Here is a 15,777-nt window from a genome sequence, read left to right on the forward strand (position 1 = left end):
AACAGAACTCTTCGCTCTGGAGGAACAGGACTCCTTAAAATTCCCCGCATCAAGAAAGCCAGAATGGGCGGACGCTCCTTTCGTGTAGTGGCTGCAAAGGAATGGAACTCTCTCCCCATGAGCATCAGACTAGCGGATACAGAGACTAATTTCAGAAAACGTCTGAAAACTCACCTGTTCTCTTTATAATCTCTCTCTCCTGGCCCTGACCTTCTCCTCAGCGCGGGGACACGCCGGGACGGCGTCACCATGCGCTTTACAAGCCCCTTTATTATTATTATTATTACTGGTGGTCGCATGAAGAGTCGGGCTCACCTGAGCTTCACATTGGCAGTCAGCGCGAGTGGCAACCTCTGGACTCAAATGGGCACGTTCTCGGTTGCGAAGAGAAAAAAACATCCAGATTTCTCCTTTTCTTCAAGGAGGAGTTCAACCGATTTCTGGAAGGACCTGGGAAGCACCTCTTTGGGGCTCAGGAACCCACTACAACAGAGGCCAGCAAGGCTCAGGCAAGTCCAGCTGCAGGTCCAGGAAGGTTCAGCTGCAGGGGTTAGCTGGCAGATGCACAGTGACAGCTCCTCTGCTGCTGTGTTAGTGTGGAAGAGAAGATATGTGCCTGCACCGAAGCCTCATGCTCATTGGCAGACAGAGGCTGGGAGGAATTAACTCATCTCCTTCTCAATATTATCTATCATCACGAGCATTGTCACTTCAGACCTCTTAAAGTGCGCCTTGAGGCAATTCACATGCAGCGCCCTTAAGGGGTTGCCGTATATCTGAAGGTCCCCTGGGGAGGTGACCTCACTCTTTTTCTCCACAGGCTCCATAACTCACACTTTTTGGCTATATTAGTATTCCACCCCTTTCCTAATAAATGTGGTGATTACCAGAGGTGTCGACATTGGCCTAGGTCTCTGCCTGCCGCTATGGGCCCTCAATTGTGGCCCCCCCTATGCCTTGCTGAGCTCTACCTGGGAAGGTCCTTCTTCAGCTCGCCACCTGGTTAGCTCCGCCAGGTCGCCCAAAGCAACAAATGTCTTTCCCCTGCAGACTCCGGGCTTCACCCTCAGGTTCAGCCTCCACTCGATCGTGGGCACACATGGGGAGTATTTCCCATGCCCCCTGCCCCCTCTCTTCCTGGCAGGCACCGGGGCCGCTGTTTCAGGCTCGAGGTCCTTCTGCTTCCCCTGACTAGTGGCTGTGGATCGTCCGGTCACGAGCACCGATTCCGACAATCCCAACAGCTCCAGATGGAACCTGTGCTCCGCGTCTTTCCAGAGAGCATACTAGAGGCGTACTACATAGAGTACAGAGGTGTAGAACAAAAGGGGCCACAAACATCCAGCCGTCCTACTGCGGCTCCAAAGCATGTGAGCATCATGGCCTCCTTAATGGCCGCCTGGGCTCCCAGCCCCAAAGAGTTCTGAGCAGGAGAGACATATCAGGGAGACAGAGTGGCAGAAGTGCACTCTTGCGCAGGACTTTAAGTGGGCCGGGTCTCACCGGTGCTGAGCACTGGCAGTTTTTTTAGGGGGCCTAGAAACGGGTCGCTATCGGGCTCGGTTTTATGCCCTGGCACAGGCGGTCCGTTGTTTCCCGGACTGCAGTGACAGCGGTCACATCGATGTGCGCTGCTCGCACTGCTCACTTCTCACTAGTGGAGAAGTTACGGCATGACGTCATGCCAGGTGAGCGTTGGAGGGGAAGGGAAATCCTTTAAAGACAGTCATTTTCTCTCCGGATTTCCCTTCTCTTTTTGAAACTCAGGGGCAGCAACATTATCATGGTGTCACCAGGGCTTTAAGTGGAAGCTAACTAACAACGATTGACAAAGCCAATAGTGCTGACTTGTTGTAGATTATGATGTTACTATCATACATCTGGATGCAATGACAGAAACAGCAAATACGAGTCGGGCAGCGCACTAAGCTAAGCACATATTTTTAGCTTATGTGTTTTTAAGCCGCGCCCTGACAACATTGGCCACGCCCCTTAGAGAGACCCTCCAGTTTTATCATCGCACTTAAAGCCCTGCTTTTGCATCATACTCTATCCGACCGGTACAGCGTCAGGTCCACACCGAAGGTGAGGATCCTGGAGCGAAACGCTGTTTACTAACTGGGTGCTTTACTACTGAAACCCAAGAAGGCGAGAGGGACTGCCTTGGGGCAGCTACTCATGGAGGGGTTCACAGGAATGTCTCTGCCCCCCACCCCCTGATTTCTGAGTCGTTCATGACCTGTGATGTTGACATTCACTGGACTTCGTCCCAGTGGCTGCAGGATGCCGGAATAGGGTGACTAACCGTCCGTAAATTTCACGGACCGTCCGTAATTGGGACCTCACGTCCGTTGTCCGTGAGGATCCCTTTTACGGACGCCTTTTGTCCGTAATTTTGGGTATTGCAGGGAACAGCACTGTTCCCTGCATGAAGCCTCAGCACCCTGATGGGGCGCCTCACACTCCTCCTCAGAGCACAGGAGCAGCCCCACCCACCCATTGTCATTCTGTATGGGGCTGAATGATGCATACAGAATGACAATGGGCCACTCTGGGGTGTTACAACTTGAGGTGGTCGGCCTCCTACAACTTCTGTCCAGGGGAGGCCATTCTGTCAGACAGAAGACTGCCTGAGGGGTGGGGGCGGTGGGGGGAGTTGTTTCTTGGCGTTTCCAGAAGAGTTTTGTTTTCACTCAGGAGGCCTCTCAGGCTGGCAGCGAGTTTGAGCAGATTAGAGAGGTAAATCGGAGAGTTAGTTTGGATTGTGTTGTAGGCAGGAGTTCTCAGTTTTAATTTTATTCTAGACAGAAGACAACGTAACTAGAGGAGGTTTGTGGGGACATTAATACATTTAATTGAAAATGGGATAAGTGGAGTGTAAAGCAGTTTTGAGTGGGAGGAGTTTGGAATGGGTGATGCCCATTAGAGTGCCCCCTTAATTTTCTAAATACACATGTTGCTGAATAAACTTGTAATCATTATTGGCATCTGGGGTTTAATCCTCTGCAGTGAACGCATCTAATCCAGTGGTTGATGCATGTGTTCTCACCCCTAGAAAAACGACAGATTCTGGTGAGACTCAATGGAAGAATGAAGAATTTTTAATAGTTCACATGTCTAGGAACTGCCATGTGATATGTGTTTTGGCCTTTCGACGATAGATTTTACCATAATAAAGTTTGTGTAAGGGACAAAACAAGTTGGCAAGGCTAATTCCTGTTTTTTTTATATATTGAGTTTATTGAATAAAGCATTATACTATTGAATGAAGATTGGTTTTGCCATAGTTTGGGAATCCAAGGAGAATTGTTGATGATCTCTTCTCTCTTAACATTTCACTGAATGCCGAGGACTTATAGTACATTGTGAAGTTTTGAGTATGCCACCCTCCTAGAATATTATATTCTGAGCCATCCAGGTTTGAATGTTTACATGTACAGAATGGAGCCAGGTCAAGCAGTGATGAGGTTTTTACGGTGCATTGAGGTTGTTCTGGAAATCGTCTAGCTCCTTGGAATGTTAGTCCATGTATTGACCAGTTCCGTTACCAGCATTTGCACCATTATACCATTTGTGGTGCACGGTACTTCTTTAGGATCGCACTATTCTTTCAATACAGTTGTGGAATTTTGACTGATGCATTGTGTTAGTAAAGCCTTGTTTATCCAGTCTCTTGTGTAATCATTTTTTATATTGGTTAGTGTGAAAATAAAAGGTGAGATGGGGGCTTTGTGATGCACTGTGTGCATGGTTGCACGTGCCAAAGGATATGTTTATTTCATTCCACTGGGGTCAGAGGCTATTAGAGTGACAGTCTCGCCATTTTAGAACTGATGCATTTTCAATATTAAAGGAAGACATGATTTCTGCTTTTTTTATTTGATGCAACTAACAACCAATGACAAAGCCAATAGTTCTGGCTTGTTGCAGGTGTAACGTTAGTTGTTGTGTTATATGGATACAATGACAGAACACACAAAATACCAGTCAGACGGTACACCATACTAAGCACAGATTTTTAGCTTAGGTGTTTAAAGCTGCACCCTTAATTACATCAAATATCCACTTTGGAGGGACCCCACAGTTTTTTCATCCCACTTAAAGCCCTGGAAACAACACCATGTCACAGTCACCTCATGGCCTGGTACTGTTCATCATACATGACTCATGACTCAGATTGCCTATGTGCAAGGGCATAGTGAACCCTTCCCAGACCCAACCCTTGCTTTAGGAACTAGAGCAAGGGTGACGTTCTTGATGGGCCACTTCTGTCTGCAACTCTGCAGACAAAGGCTCATTTCATCATTAAAATGAAAAGGTGGGTGTGTGAGTAAGTGAAGGGATGGGTGGATAGCTAGATAGATTAGTGAAAGGGTGAATGGATGAATGAGGGTGAATGGATGGATAATGAGAGAAAGGATGGATGGATGAGTGAGTAAGTGGAAGGATGAATAATACAAAATGTAAAAAGACAGATGTATGGGTGGAAGGGTTGAAGGATTGGTAAAAGGGTGGATGGATGAGTGTAATGATGGAGGGATGAGTTAAAGGGTGGACGATGGGCGAGTGAATGGGTGGATGGATAAGTACAATGATGGATGGATTGATGAATTGATATGTTAAAGGGTGAAAGGATGGACCAATGAGTGAAAGGGTGGATGTAAGGATGGATGGATGGATGAGTGAGTGAAAGGGAGGGTAGATGGACAAAAGGATGGATAGATGAGTGAAGGAGTGAAAGGATGGATGGATGGATGACTAATAGGGTCAATGGGTGGATTCATGAGTGGATGAGTAGATGGATGGATGGAAGGAAGGATGGCTAAGTGAAAGGGTTGATGGAGAGAGAAAGGGAGGATGGATGGATGACAAATGGTGAATGGGTGGAAGGATGAGTGACTGGATGGGTGAAAGGCTAAAAGGCTGGATGGATGAGTGAATAGATGGATGGGTACAAGACTGGATGGATGAGTGTACCAATGGATAGGGTGAAAGGGTGGATGGATGGATATCTGAATGGATGAGTGAAAGGGTGGGTGGATGAGTGAAATGATTGATGGAAGGATACATGCTGCATAGGTTTGCAAATGGTTGAATATGTTTGGATATGGATGGGCTTAATTATATACTATTGCGCGACCTCCTCTGATGTGTCTGAAAAACGTACCTTTTGTCCCGCAGGTTTTGTCCTGAATTTTGACCTCCTGTCCTGAATTTTTGTCCTGAATTTTCACCCTTTGTCCTGAATTTTTACACTCACTGTCCTGAATTTGGACCCATGTCAGTTGGTCACCCTGTGCCGGACACAGAACAAAGTGAAAATAAATTCGCTATGCCACCCTCTTCTGCCCCTCTCCTGGCGCCACCCATGCTTGTCGTCCACCAGAAACCCCCCAGAACCCTCAACCCTGTGTGTTCCTAGCCCCTCCCCCTCCCGTGCCGCATCCAGACGTTGCCTGCTTCTCTTCCAACGCTTTACTTCATAAATACCCATCTCCGTTTGAACCAGGGTCAGGTGGCACAGCTGGTGGCTCCTATTATAGCAGCGAACAGGTTAACAGGGTCAGCCTCTCAGCTGACTCGGCGTCTCCCGGCTGCGCGCCTGCTGTGCTCTAAATAGCGCTGTCAACGGGTTTGATGGATGCTGGGGGGGAAGCGCTAAATCTGGAACCCTCGGAGCGCTACGAGACACGTGAGAACGGAGGAGAGGGTCTCTTCTAATGCCCCACTGCGACGCCTGCTGTCTACGAATGCTTATAAAGGTTTTGTGGCGAAAAAAACGCACATGCCAACTGCTGTGTATTGTACGCCTTTTCCTTCAAATTTGATCAAAAAAACAAATTAGCCGTTTTGGCAGACTGAGGCCCCTGCTTTAGCTCTGCCTCCCTGCAGGTGAAAGGTGGAGGCTTGCGGACAGCGCGCTGTACGATAGATATAGCACTCACGGCTGGGCCATTAGCTTCGAGGCACGGAAAATAAATCCTTATTAGCAACTTTTCTCTAGGATAGCCTATTTATCGGCCTCAGAAGAACCGAAGTCTGCGACAAAATGTTACTTGAAAATTCAAGCAACAAAACGAATCGACTGAGCTACGTTACACATGTCGACCCATGCGTGACACACATCAACCCATACGTAACTCATATCGGACTCATGCGTGACACATATCAACCCATATGTAACTCATATCGGACCCATGCGTGACACATATCAAACTCATGCGTGACACACATCAAACCCATGTGTGAAGGATAATGCAGGCCAGGCATCAGGCAGCTATGTTACTCACCAGCCCTGGTATACCATCCAGCATGCATCTGGTTAGTAAACAATTATGCACGGGTGGTGAAGACGGGCAGCTCGACTCTTCAGCAACTGGTAGAACCAGGAGTGAGTTGTCTTGTTACAAAAGGGAATATGATCTTAGTTTTGCTTGCTGGGGATACGCCCAGTCAGTGCAGGTAGGTAGATAGATAGATACATTTTATTGTTTCAAGTTCATAAAAACCGTCACAATATAGAAAACACACTTAAATAATAACACATCATAAAACAAAAGAGAATCCAAAGTGCATCGAGTGGTTCTGGCAAAGACCAGTTTCCATAAAGTGCAGAGGTTAGTCACCTGAGTAGGTGAAAAATAAAGAAGGAAAGAAACCCAATCCTAAAAAAAAGTTTTTCAACCAACCCACCATTAAAAGCATTATTACTCAGGAATGTGTTGCTGCCAAAGCAAATCATTTTTGAGTTTCTTTAAGAAATGTCATGCCCGGGCTGAGAGCTGCGGGTTCATGCCGCTCAGGAATGCACGGATAGCTGTGTTACAGCCCCTTATTACCTCCTCGTCCTGTCTCCCCGTCCCATTCCTGACAAGTGAGCAGCTATTCTGCTCTACAGAAACCCCTACCTAGCTGAGCTCTTTGCACTTCCCCCTCGGATGACGTCACCATCACGTGACTATAAAGGGGGAAGTGCACCAAGAAACATCCTGATAATACCAAAGAAACCAGAACGAAAAACAGGCAATCACCCAAAGAAAACCCAAACCAGGGAGGGAGGGAAGGGCTCAGGAATGGGACGGGGAGACCAGGACTCGCAGTAATGTATATTACCGGTGAGTAACCAGGCATTGTCATTCACACATCACATAATTCCAGGAAATTGTGTCACAAGTTCTGTCTCTTTCATCTCTTTCACCAGTCTCTCAACTCCTTTACTCCCGTCTCACCAGTCTGTTTCGATATACTTCTGTATCTCTCACCTTTCCTTCTCCTCGCCTCTCCCTCAGCTGCTTTTTTCTAACCTGTCTGTGTTCTTATCGCCATTTTCTCCTTCATCACTGTCTGTATCACCTCTCTCAACTGGCCCCCCAGCCTTGCCTCTCCTCTATGAGCAGTCTCGTTCTCACTAGTCTCCCACCTCTTTCACCTCTCTCTCTCTCTCTCTCAGCTGCCTCTTTATTCCTAGTCTCTTACCTGTCCACCTCTGAGCCGTATGTTTATAATAAGTCGCATCTATCTCCCTCTGCTTCTCAGTTGACTATCACCAGCTGTCTCTATTACTTTTCATTTTCTCACACCTGCCTCTCCCTCGCTCTCTGTCTCCTAACTATCGCTTTCCCACCTGTCTCTGTCTATAGCGTGTCTCTCGTGCTGTCATCCTCCTTCACCAAACTTCCCCTCTTCGCGACTCTTGGCTCTATCTTTTCGTGTCTATGTGTCTATTACCTATTACTCTCACATGTCTCACTTTCTTTCACACTCATTGCTCTCTCTCACACTTGTCACCTGTAGGAAGGTGGATACCTGACTATGGTTTCCCCAGATTTTTTTGCCTAGTGTTTAGCTGGTTTTCGACTTAGTTGGCCTGGGATCCTGCTAATCAGGGCCCCAGGCTATCTGCTCTCACTGTAAAATAGACTCCATGTACTTTAGGTACATCTCCAATTGGACATTGGGTCACCTTATCAGCCCCTGTACAGTGTACTATAGGTACCCAGGGCATAGGTGCATCCAAGGCCTACCAGGGGCTGCAGCATATCTTTTGCCACCCCTGGCTGGCTATCCAATCTGACACAACTGGCTGATCACTCAGCTGGGGCAAGGTGGTGCAATCACCCCTTGCTTAGATATAGTATACCTATATCTAAACCTATATCTGGGCACATATACACCTATAAGTCACTCCTATGGCAGGCCTTAACAATCCTGGAGCCAGAGTGCTTGGTTTTATGTGGGATGGTGCTCTAGCATGAGCTGAGCCTGTCTGCAGCTTTCGGGACCAACTCCCTTAGCTGTTCTGGGATATTGCCATACCATATACTCTTAAGTGCATTATAATCCTCGCGGTTACTTGTTAACTTTGGTTTGGCTTTATCAAAACATGTCGTGTAAGGTGTCATACACTTTGGAATACTACCCCCTCGCCAGTTATGGCGACGGGGGTAGCATTCCACCCTTCAAGAGGGAGAAGACATGTTACTTTGCTTAAACGCGGTTAAATCTAACCAGAGCCTCAGCATCACAAAATGGATGCTGCTGCCACAGACACAAGTCTGGCCTCCTGCTGCTGACCGAAACTCCGGCAGTGGAGGCCTGGACAAATGGTATTCTGTCACAGGGAGGTGTTACACCGCCCCAGACAGGAGATAGTGGATTGGGGCAGGGATGGCTGAATGAAACTAGACACTGCCTGGGGCGCACAAGGCGTCCCATGCATAGTCCAGTTCAAACCGGTGCTGGGGCACTCCAGCCCCAGCTCTGGCACGAAACTGGACAAAGGGAAAGGGGTGTAACCACCCCCTTCCTGGGTCCCACCTATAGAAGGGACCTAGCAGGTGATCCAGCCCCTAGATTTGGAATAAAGGTAGGAGCTGTGCCAATGCAAACTAGATCATCCTGACTGAAACTTTGAAACAAAACTCTGGACCCTTCGACATCCTACTCAACGTAGAAGACTTAAGAATCTCCCTTGTGGTCAAGGAGTGGCCACCCTGTGTAAGCAGGCACCATCAGCGCATCAAGACTTCCTTTGCCGTTGCTCCCGCCAGAGCTCGAACAACAGAGACCAACAAGACCTGGACTCCCAGACTTCCAACAACCCGATCCACAGTCCTAGCAAAGCTTAGACCTGTGGAGGCGACGTGAAACGTGGGACCGGACACCTTGAAAAGTCAACAAAGTGCTTCCTGTGCAGCTCCCGAGGCTCCCTCGACACTGTGCTTTGGGGTTTGAGAAGCCCCAGCACCGAGCAGCCTGTGCTCCAAAGATCACCTCTCCACACTCTCTGAGTGCTGCGTGGGGCCCTTTTGCACTTTTCCTGCTTGACACGTTGTCTGGTCGCTTGCCCGTTGGCCAGTGGCCTCTGTGACAACAAACCATCAAAACTACACTGCTGGTCTGGTTGCTCCAGACTGGCCCCAGCTCCCCTGAAAAGGAGCCATCGATTTGACCTTCCCGGTCCGATCAAGAAGACATCTTTGAGTCCTGCGTGGGTTGCCTTTGCCAAGGCTTGGTGACTCTGAATTGAGTACCAACACCGCCGACAGCAAGAACCTTTGTGGTACAACTCGTGTTCACCTGCTGGTTATCCTCGATCCTTCCTGGTCCACGTAGCAGTGGAGACAAACTACTCAACAGCACCTGATCGCAACCCGACATTGCCTGGTTCCGTCCTGGTTCCATCCTGGTCACTGGCTAGTGACTTAGACTCTTTCCCCTCTGCTTTCAGGTACTCTTCATCTTCGATCCACCCTTGGATCCAACCAGACTCTTCTCTCCTGGCCGCCTGCAGCATCTTTTCCTCTAGGCTCCATAGAACTTCACGACGAAACCCGACACACTTTGGCACCTATGCACCCGCTTCCTGTGGGTGAGGTAACGATATAACTCCGGTGCTCCTATAGTGGTTTACACCTCTAGTGGCCTAGTTTTAAGTGGCTAAGTTCTAGTCCAGTCGGAAGTCTCCGAAACCTAACACTTTCTGATTTTTGCGCACCATTGACTTGTATGGTGAACACGGTTGCCTATAGACACTGCACCCGCATCCTGTGGGCCTCCTATGTCCTAACCTTCATTAGTCCAGTGTAGGCCCAGCGATTCCCAAGGCCCTAAGCCTGTTCATTGTTCGTGACGTGGTACTTATACCACTTTCTTAATATATGGTTTGAGGGCCACCCGGCCTATCCATAATTGTGCAGCTTATTGTATGTTATACTGTGTTCTTTATTTACCGCTTGTGCTTCTGTGCTCATAAAGAGTATAGGGGATTATTCTAGAAATAAATACATATATTTTGTAATATATAACTTGTGTGGTGTCCTTTCATTAGGTATTTAAATGATTGCATATGGTAAAACAGCTGGCTTCACATGCCCTCTTGAGTTTAGCCTAAGACTGCTTTTGTCCATGCTACCACTAGGATAGCTGGTCTATAAGGTTGACTTACAACCAATCACCATAAGGGTCGTTTGGACTGGTGCAAGGTGCTCACTAGAATAGTGAACACCATATACCAAGCCAACTTTTCACATCACCTCTCTCTGAGATCTCTCTAATCCTAGATTCTGGCAACTGGGAGTATTACCCTGCCATGTGGTGCTAACCCAGTCCTGGACCATTGGAAGTGGGTATAAAGTGCTGCATCAGAAAATATCCATGCATCGACGCCGTTTCACCACGTGGAACCGGTGCATCCCCATCAACGATGAGGCATTGCCGCTTCCTCAAGGATGGAGTGCATCGCTCACATCGCCGACTGCGTGCCTCATCACTTTCTATTTCCTGAGTTTACAAGAAATTTGAGAGGTTCACTCGAAATACTGAAAAAAGTTCATAACGTTTATAAGTCTTCTGTTCTTTCTTTGTTGGATTCTTTTATTCTCTCTTTTTAGGATACAACGGCACAGCGAACGCGTTTCATTCCCTTTAGTGCCTTGGGAATTTCGTCAGGGCTACAAGTGGGAACATCTCAATCCGATGGTCCGAAGTAAATTTGCACATTGACCATAGGTGCAAGACAAGAGTATGATCGATAATCTAAGCCTGGGATTCCTGTGTATTATCGAAATCTTATCCTTACCCCCAGCGACGGGACATCGTGCTTCGAACGTGAACACGGAGGAGCAGGCGGCATCGGAGACCCTATCATAGGTCCTGCATCGGTTCAATCAATCAATCATAGGCATTTGTAGAGCGCACTACTTACCCGGAGGGTCTCAAGGCGCTAGGGGGGGGGGTGCTGCTACTGCTCGAACAGCCAGGTCTTGAGCTTCTTCCTGAAGGCGAGGTGGTCTTGGGTCAGGCGCAGGTCGGTCGGGAGGGAGTTCCAGGTCTTGGCGACCAGGTAGGAGAAGGACCTTCCTCCTGTTGTCGCTCTTCGGATGCGGGGGCCGGCGGCGAGGGCGTGACTGGCTGATCGGAGGTGTCGTTTGGGAGCGTAGAAGTTGATGCAGTTGTTGAGGTAGCTCGGGCCTTGGTCGTGAAGGGCTTTGTGAGCGTGGGTGAGGAGACGGAAGGTGATTCTCTTGTTGACCGGGAGCCAGTGCAGGTCTCTCAGGTGTTCGGAGATGTGGCTGTGTCGTGGGACGTCGAGGATGAGTCTGGCTGAGGCGTTCTGGATCCGTTGGAGTCTCTTCTGGAGCTTGGCGGTGGTTCCGGCGTAGAGGGCGTTGCCGTAGTCCAGTCGGCTGGTGACGAGGGCCTGGGTGACCGTCTTCCTGGTCTCGTTGGGGATCCACCGGAAGATCTTCCGTAGCATGCGCAGGATGTTGAAGCACGACGAGGAGACGGCGTTGACTTGCCTGGTCATGGAGAGGGAGGAGTCCAGGATGAAGCCCAGGTTCCGTGCATGGTCTGTCGGTTTGGGTGCGGTGCCCAGGGCGGGGGGCCACCAAGAGTCGTACCAGGCGGAGGGCGAGGATCCCAGGATGAGGACTTCCGTCTTGTCCGAGTTCAGCTTCAGGCGGCTGGTCGACATCCACTCGGCTACCTCTTTCATTCCTTCGTGAAGGTTGGCTCTGGCGGCGGCGGGGTCGTTGGTCAGGGAGAGGATCAGCTGGGTGTCGTCGGCATAGGAGATGATGTTTAGGTTGTGTTGGCGTGCGATGGCCGCGAGGGGGCTCATGTAGACGTTGAAGAGGGTTGGGCTCAGCGAGGAACCTTGGGGTACGCCGCAGATGAGTTCGGTTGGTAGGCGGACTCTCTGTGTCCTTCCGTCGAGGAAGGAGATGATCCATTCCAGTGCCTTCTCCTGGATTCCGACGCTGCACTAGGGTGCGGTGGCAGACGGTGTCGAAGGCCGCGGAGAGGTCTAGGAGGATGAGGGCCGCTGTTTCCCCGTTGTCCATCAGGGCTCGAATGTCATCGGTGGCAGCGATGAGGGCGGTCTCGGTGCTGTGGTTGGCCCGGAAGCCCGACTGCGAGGGGTCGAGGGATCCATTCGTCTCGAGGAAGGCGGCCAGCTGCTTGTTGACGGTCTTCTCGATGACTTTGGCCGGAAACGGGAGTAGCGAGATGGGACGGTAATTCTTGAGTTCGGTGGGGTCCGCTGTTGGTTTCTTGAGTAGAGCGCTGAGTTCGGCATGCTTCCAGCTCTCTGGGAAGGTGGCGGTGGTGAAGGAGGTGTTGATGATGTCCCGTAGGTGGGGTGCGATGACATCGTCGGCTTTGTTGAAGATGTGGTGAGGGCAAGGGTCGGTCGGAGATCTGGAGTGGATGGAGTTCATCATGCAGACGGTGTCTTCGGTGCTGATGTGGGTCCAGGCGCGGAGGGTGGTGGTGGGGGGCGTTGGTTCGGTCGTGTCGGTCGTGGCGTTCGTCGGTTGGGTGCTGAAGCTGTCATGTATGTCCGCGATCTTGTTGTGGAAGTAGGAGGCGAGGGAGTTGCAGAGTTCTTGCGATGGGGTGATGTTGTTGTTTCCGGCGTTGGGGTTGGAGAGCTCTTTCACGATGTTGAAGAGTTCCTTGCTGTTGTGTGCGTTGTTGTCCAGCCGGTCCTTGAAGGCAGTTTTCTTGGTGGCGCAGAGCAGCTGGTGGTGTTTCCGGGTGGCAAGCTTGAGGGTGGTCATGTTGTCCGGTGTTGGTTCTCTTCTCCAGGCTTTCTCGAGGGCTCGGCAGTTCTTCTTGGAGCTCTTGAGTTCGTCGGTGAACCATGGGGCCTTCTTGCTGCCGGGTCTGCTGGGCGGGGTCCTCAGTGGGGCGAGTTCGTCTGCGCAGTTGCTGATCCACTTCGTGAGGTTGTCGGCGGCCTGGCTGGGGTTCGCTGAGCTGGCGGGAGGGTGCTGGCTCAGGGAAGTGGCGAGCTGGTCGGCTGTGATCTTGTTCCAGCTTCTACGGGCAACCTGTTGCTGGTGGTGGTGGGTCGTCGTTCTTCTGAAGGTGAAGTGGTCGCAGCTGTGGTCCATCCAGTGAAGTCCAGTGGCGTGGGTGAAGGCAATGTCTTTGCTGGATGAGAAGATGGCGTCGAGTGTGTGACCGGCGAGGTGGGTAGGGGTGGTCACCATCTGCTTGAGGCCGAGGTTGGCGAGGTTGTCGAGCAGGGTGGTGGTGTTGTGATCGTTGTTGTTCTCAAGGTGTGAATCGGTTGATTCACACTTATATGGCAACTCGCACGGACGCCATTTACTAACCAGCCTTTGTTTACTTCTGAGAACTGCTGACGTTACAGATGTCCCGTCGCTGGGGGTAAGGATAAAATTTCGATCTTCCTCCAAATACAACTGCTTGCCGTCCACGGAAGAAACGCATGTGGATTTCTGTCCAAAGAATATTATAACACATGAAGGCAAAACGGTTTGGGGATGACCCTGCAGAATGGGCCATTTCCAACACCATCCAAATGAGAAAAGACAAAACAACAGCAGAGGAAGTGTTGTAAATGTATGGAGGACATGGCTGCTTGTCTTGCAGTGGTTCCCTGGGTTTGGCTTTACCTTCACCCACTGATAAAGCACTTAAACTTACTAATATTTTGGTATTCACAGAATGCACTTACTACTTTTGGTATTCACAAAAGTTAGGATTTTGTCTTAAGACAGACTTAAGACAGACTTAAGTTAGAATGTTTTCTTAAGACAGACTTAAGACAGACTTAAGTTAGGATTTTGTCTTAAGTATGTCTTAAGTCTGTCTTAAGACAAACTTAAGACAAAATCCTAACTTCTGTGCATACCAAAAGTAGTAAGTGCATTCTGTGAATGCTAAAAGTAGTAAGTGCATTCTGTGAATACCAAAATAGTAGTAAGTTTAGGATTGAGTCTTAAGTTCATTCTGTGAATCTGGCCATTTGAGTTCAGTGAAGCCAATGTGGCTTCACAGAAATGACAGAGAGGATGATGTCCAAACCATAACAGGCTTATTACCAGTTTAGTCAAATCACAATCCAAATTAGTTAGCAAAGGTTCAGTAAAAATATCATATGATCATACATATTAAAATGATCATGCAAACAAAATGTGTATATTATGACAAATGCAAAAAACAAACACATATTAGAGGCAAAATACCAAATGTAAATGTTCTGCAAAGGAGCTTCCCTATTCTAAATACAGCTTTGAAAGTGGCAAGAGGATTTCTATGAGAAGGGCCTCAGCATCAGCTGAACCAAATCTAAGGTTTAGGGGAGAAACAATAGTGTTCGAGCAAGAAGATCAACGCTCTGGGCAGGAGAAATGAGCAGAGTTGAGAAGAGGCTCTTTGCTTAGCAAAGTCAGGACAGAATCTGCCCTTAACTATCCAAAACACATGATCAAAGGCAGGGAAGTAAGTTCTGGAGGATTCACCATATCAGCTTCCACCAAACGGAGGACAGTGTTCTCTGGGAGAAGGCAGGCCCCCTAGTTACCCATCCCTCAATGATGGGGTACACAGCTGCACAGCCTTGAATATGATCTCAGTCTGGTCTGCCTGGTACAGGAGGCTCTTTCTCACCATCACTTCCAAAGGATGAAGCCACATTCCAATTAAGTTTCTATTACCTGTCAGTCTGGTACAGTAAACAATAACCATGATGTTATTAGGTTTTGTAAAGCGCACGTATATTTATTGGTGTCTTGGTGCTATTTCATTGCTGCTTAGATCTGACTTTAGAGGTAGATTTGCAAACAATTACTGGTTATAGAGGCAGGTTTTTAGTGCTTTAAGCAAAGGTAGGGTCATCAAGGATGATTTTAATATGGGCAGGTAGCAAGTTCCAGTATTTTGCAGCATATTGAAGAAAACTCCACCCCCCCCAGGAGGCACCTCCCACCGTGGGGACTATGATATTGTCAGCCTGTGTGGATCGCAGGATGCTGCTTGGGTGGTACCACTGGAAGCTTTTCTGGAGTCTTATAGGGGTCTGTGCCGCATAGTGCTTTGTGTGTGATGCACAGTGCCTCGAATGCAATTCTCTTGCCAACTGGGAGCCAGTGCAACTTGCTGAGTGCAGATACACGACAAGACCTGTGCAGAGGAGAGAAAAACAAGACACTTGCAAAGCATTTCAATCAAATGAAATTCATCTCCCATCATAATGGCTTCCAGGCAAATACAGTTAGCATACAGTGATTGCATTTACAGAAGCTATGCATTGTTCAATTTAATGAAGATGCATTGGTTATAGTTCAAGCAGTCATCCGGTTGGCTTCTCCTCATGGTAGCTATAGCCATCTACTAGACTTGGTTAATATAAGGCTCATACCTTATACCGTTAAACACATGTTAAGTCTATACTTACCATAACAGTAATAAAGTTAAAACACAACAAAACAAAAATCCCAAGTCAATTCAGAAAAATAG

Source organism: Lissotriton vulgaris, chromosome 1_1, assembly GCF_964263255.1.
Source record: "Lissotriton vulgaris chromosome 1_1, aLisVul1.2, whole genome shotgun sequence".
NCBI lineage: Eukaryota > Metazoa > Chordata > Amphibia > Caudata > Salamandridae > Lissotriton > Lissotriton vulgaris.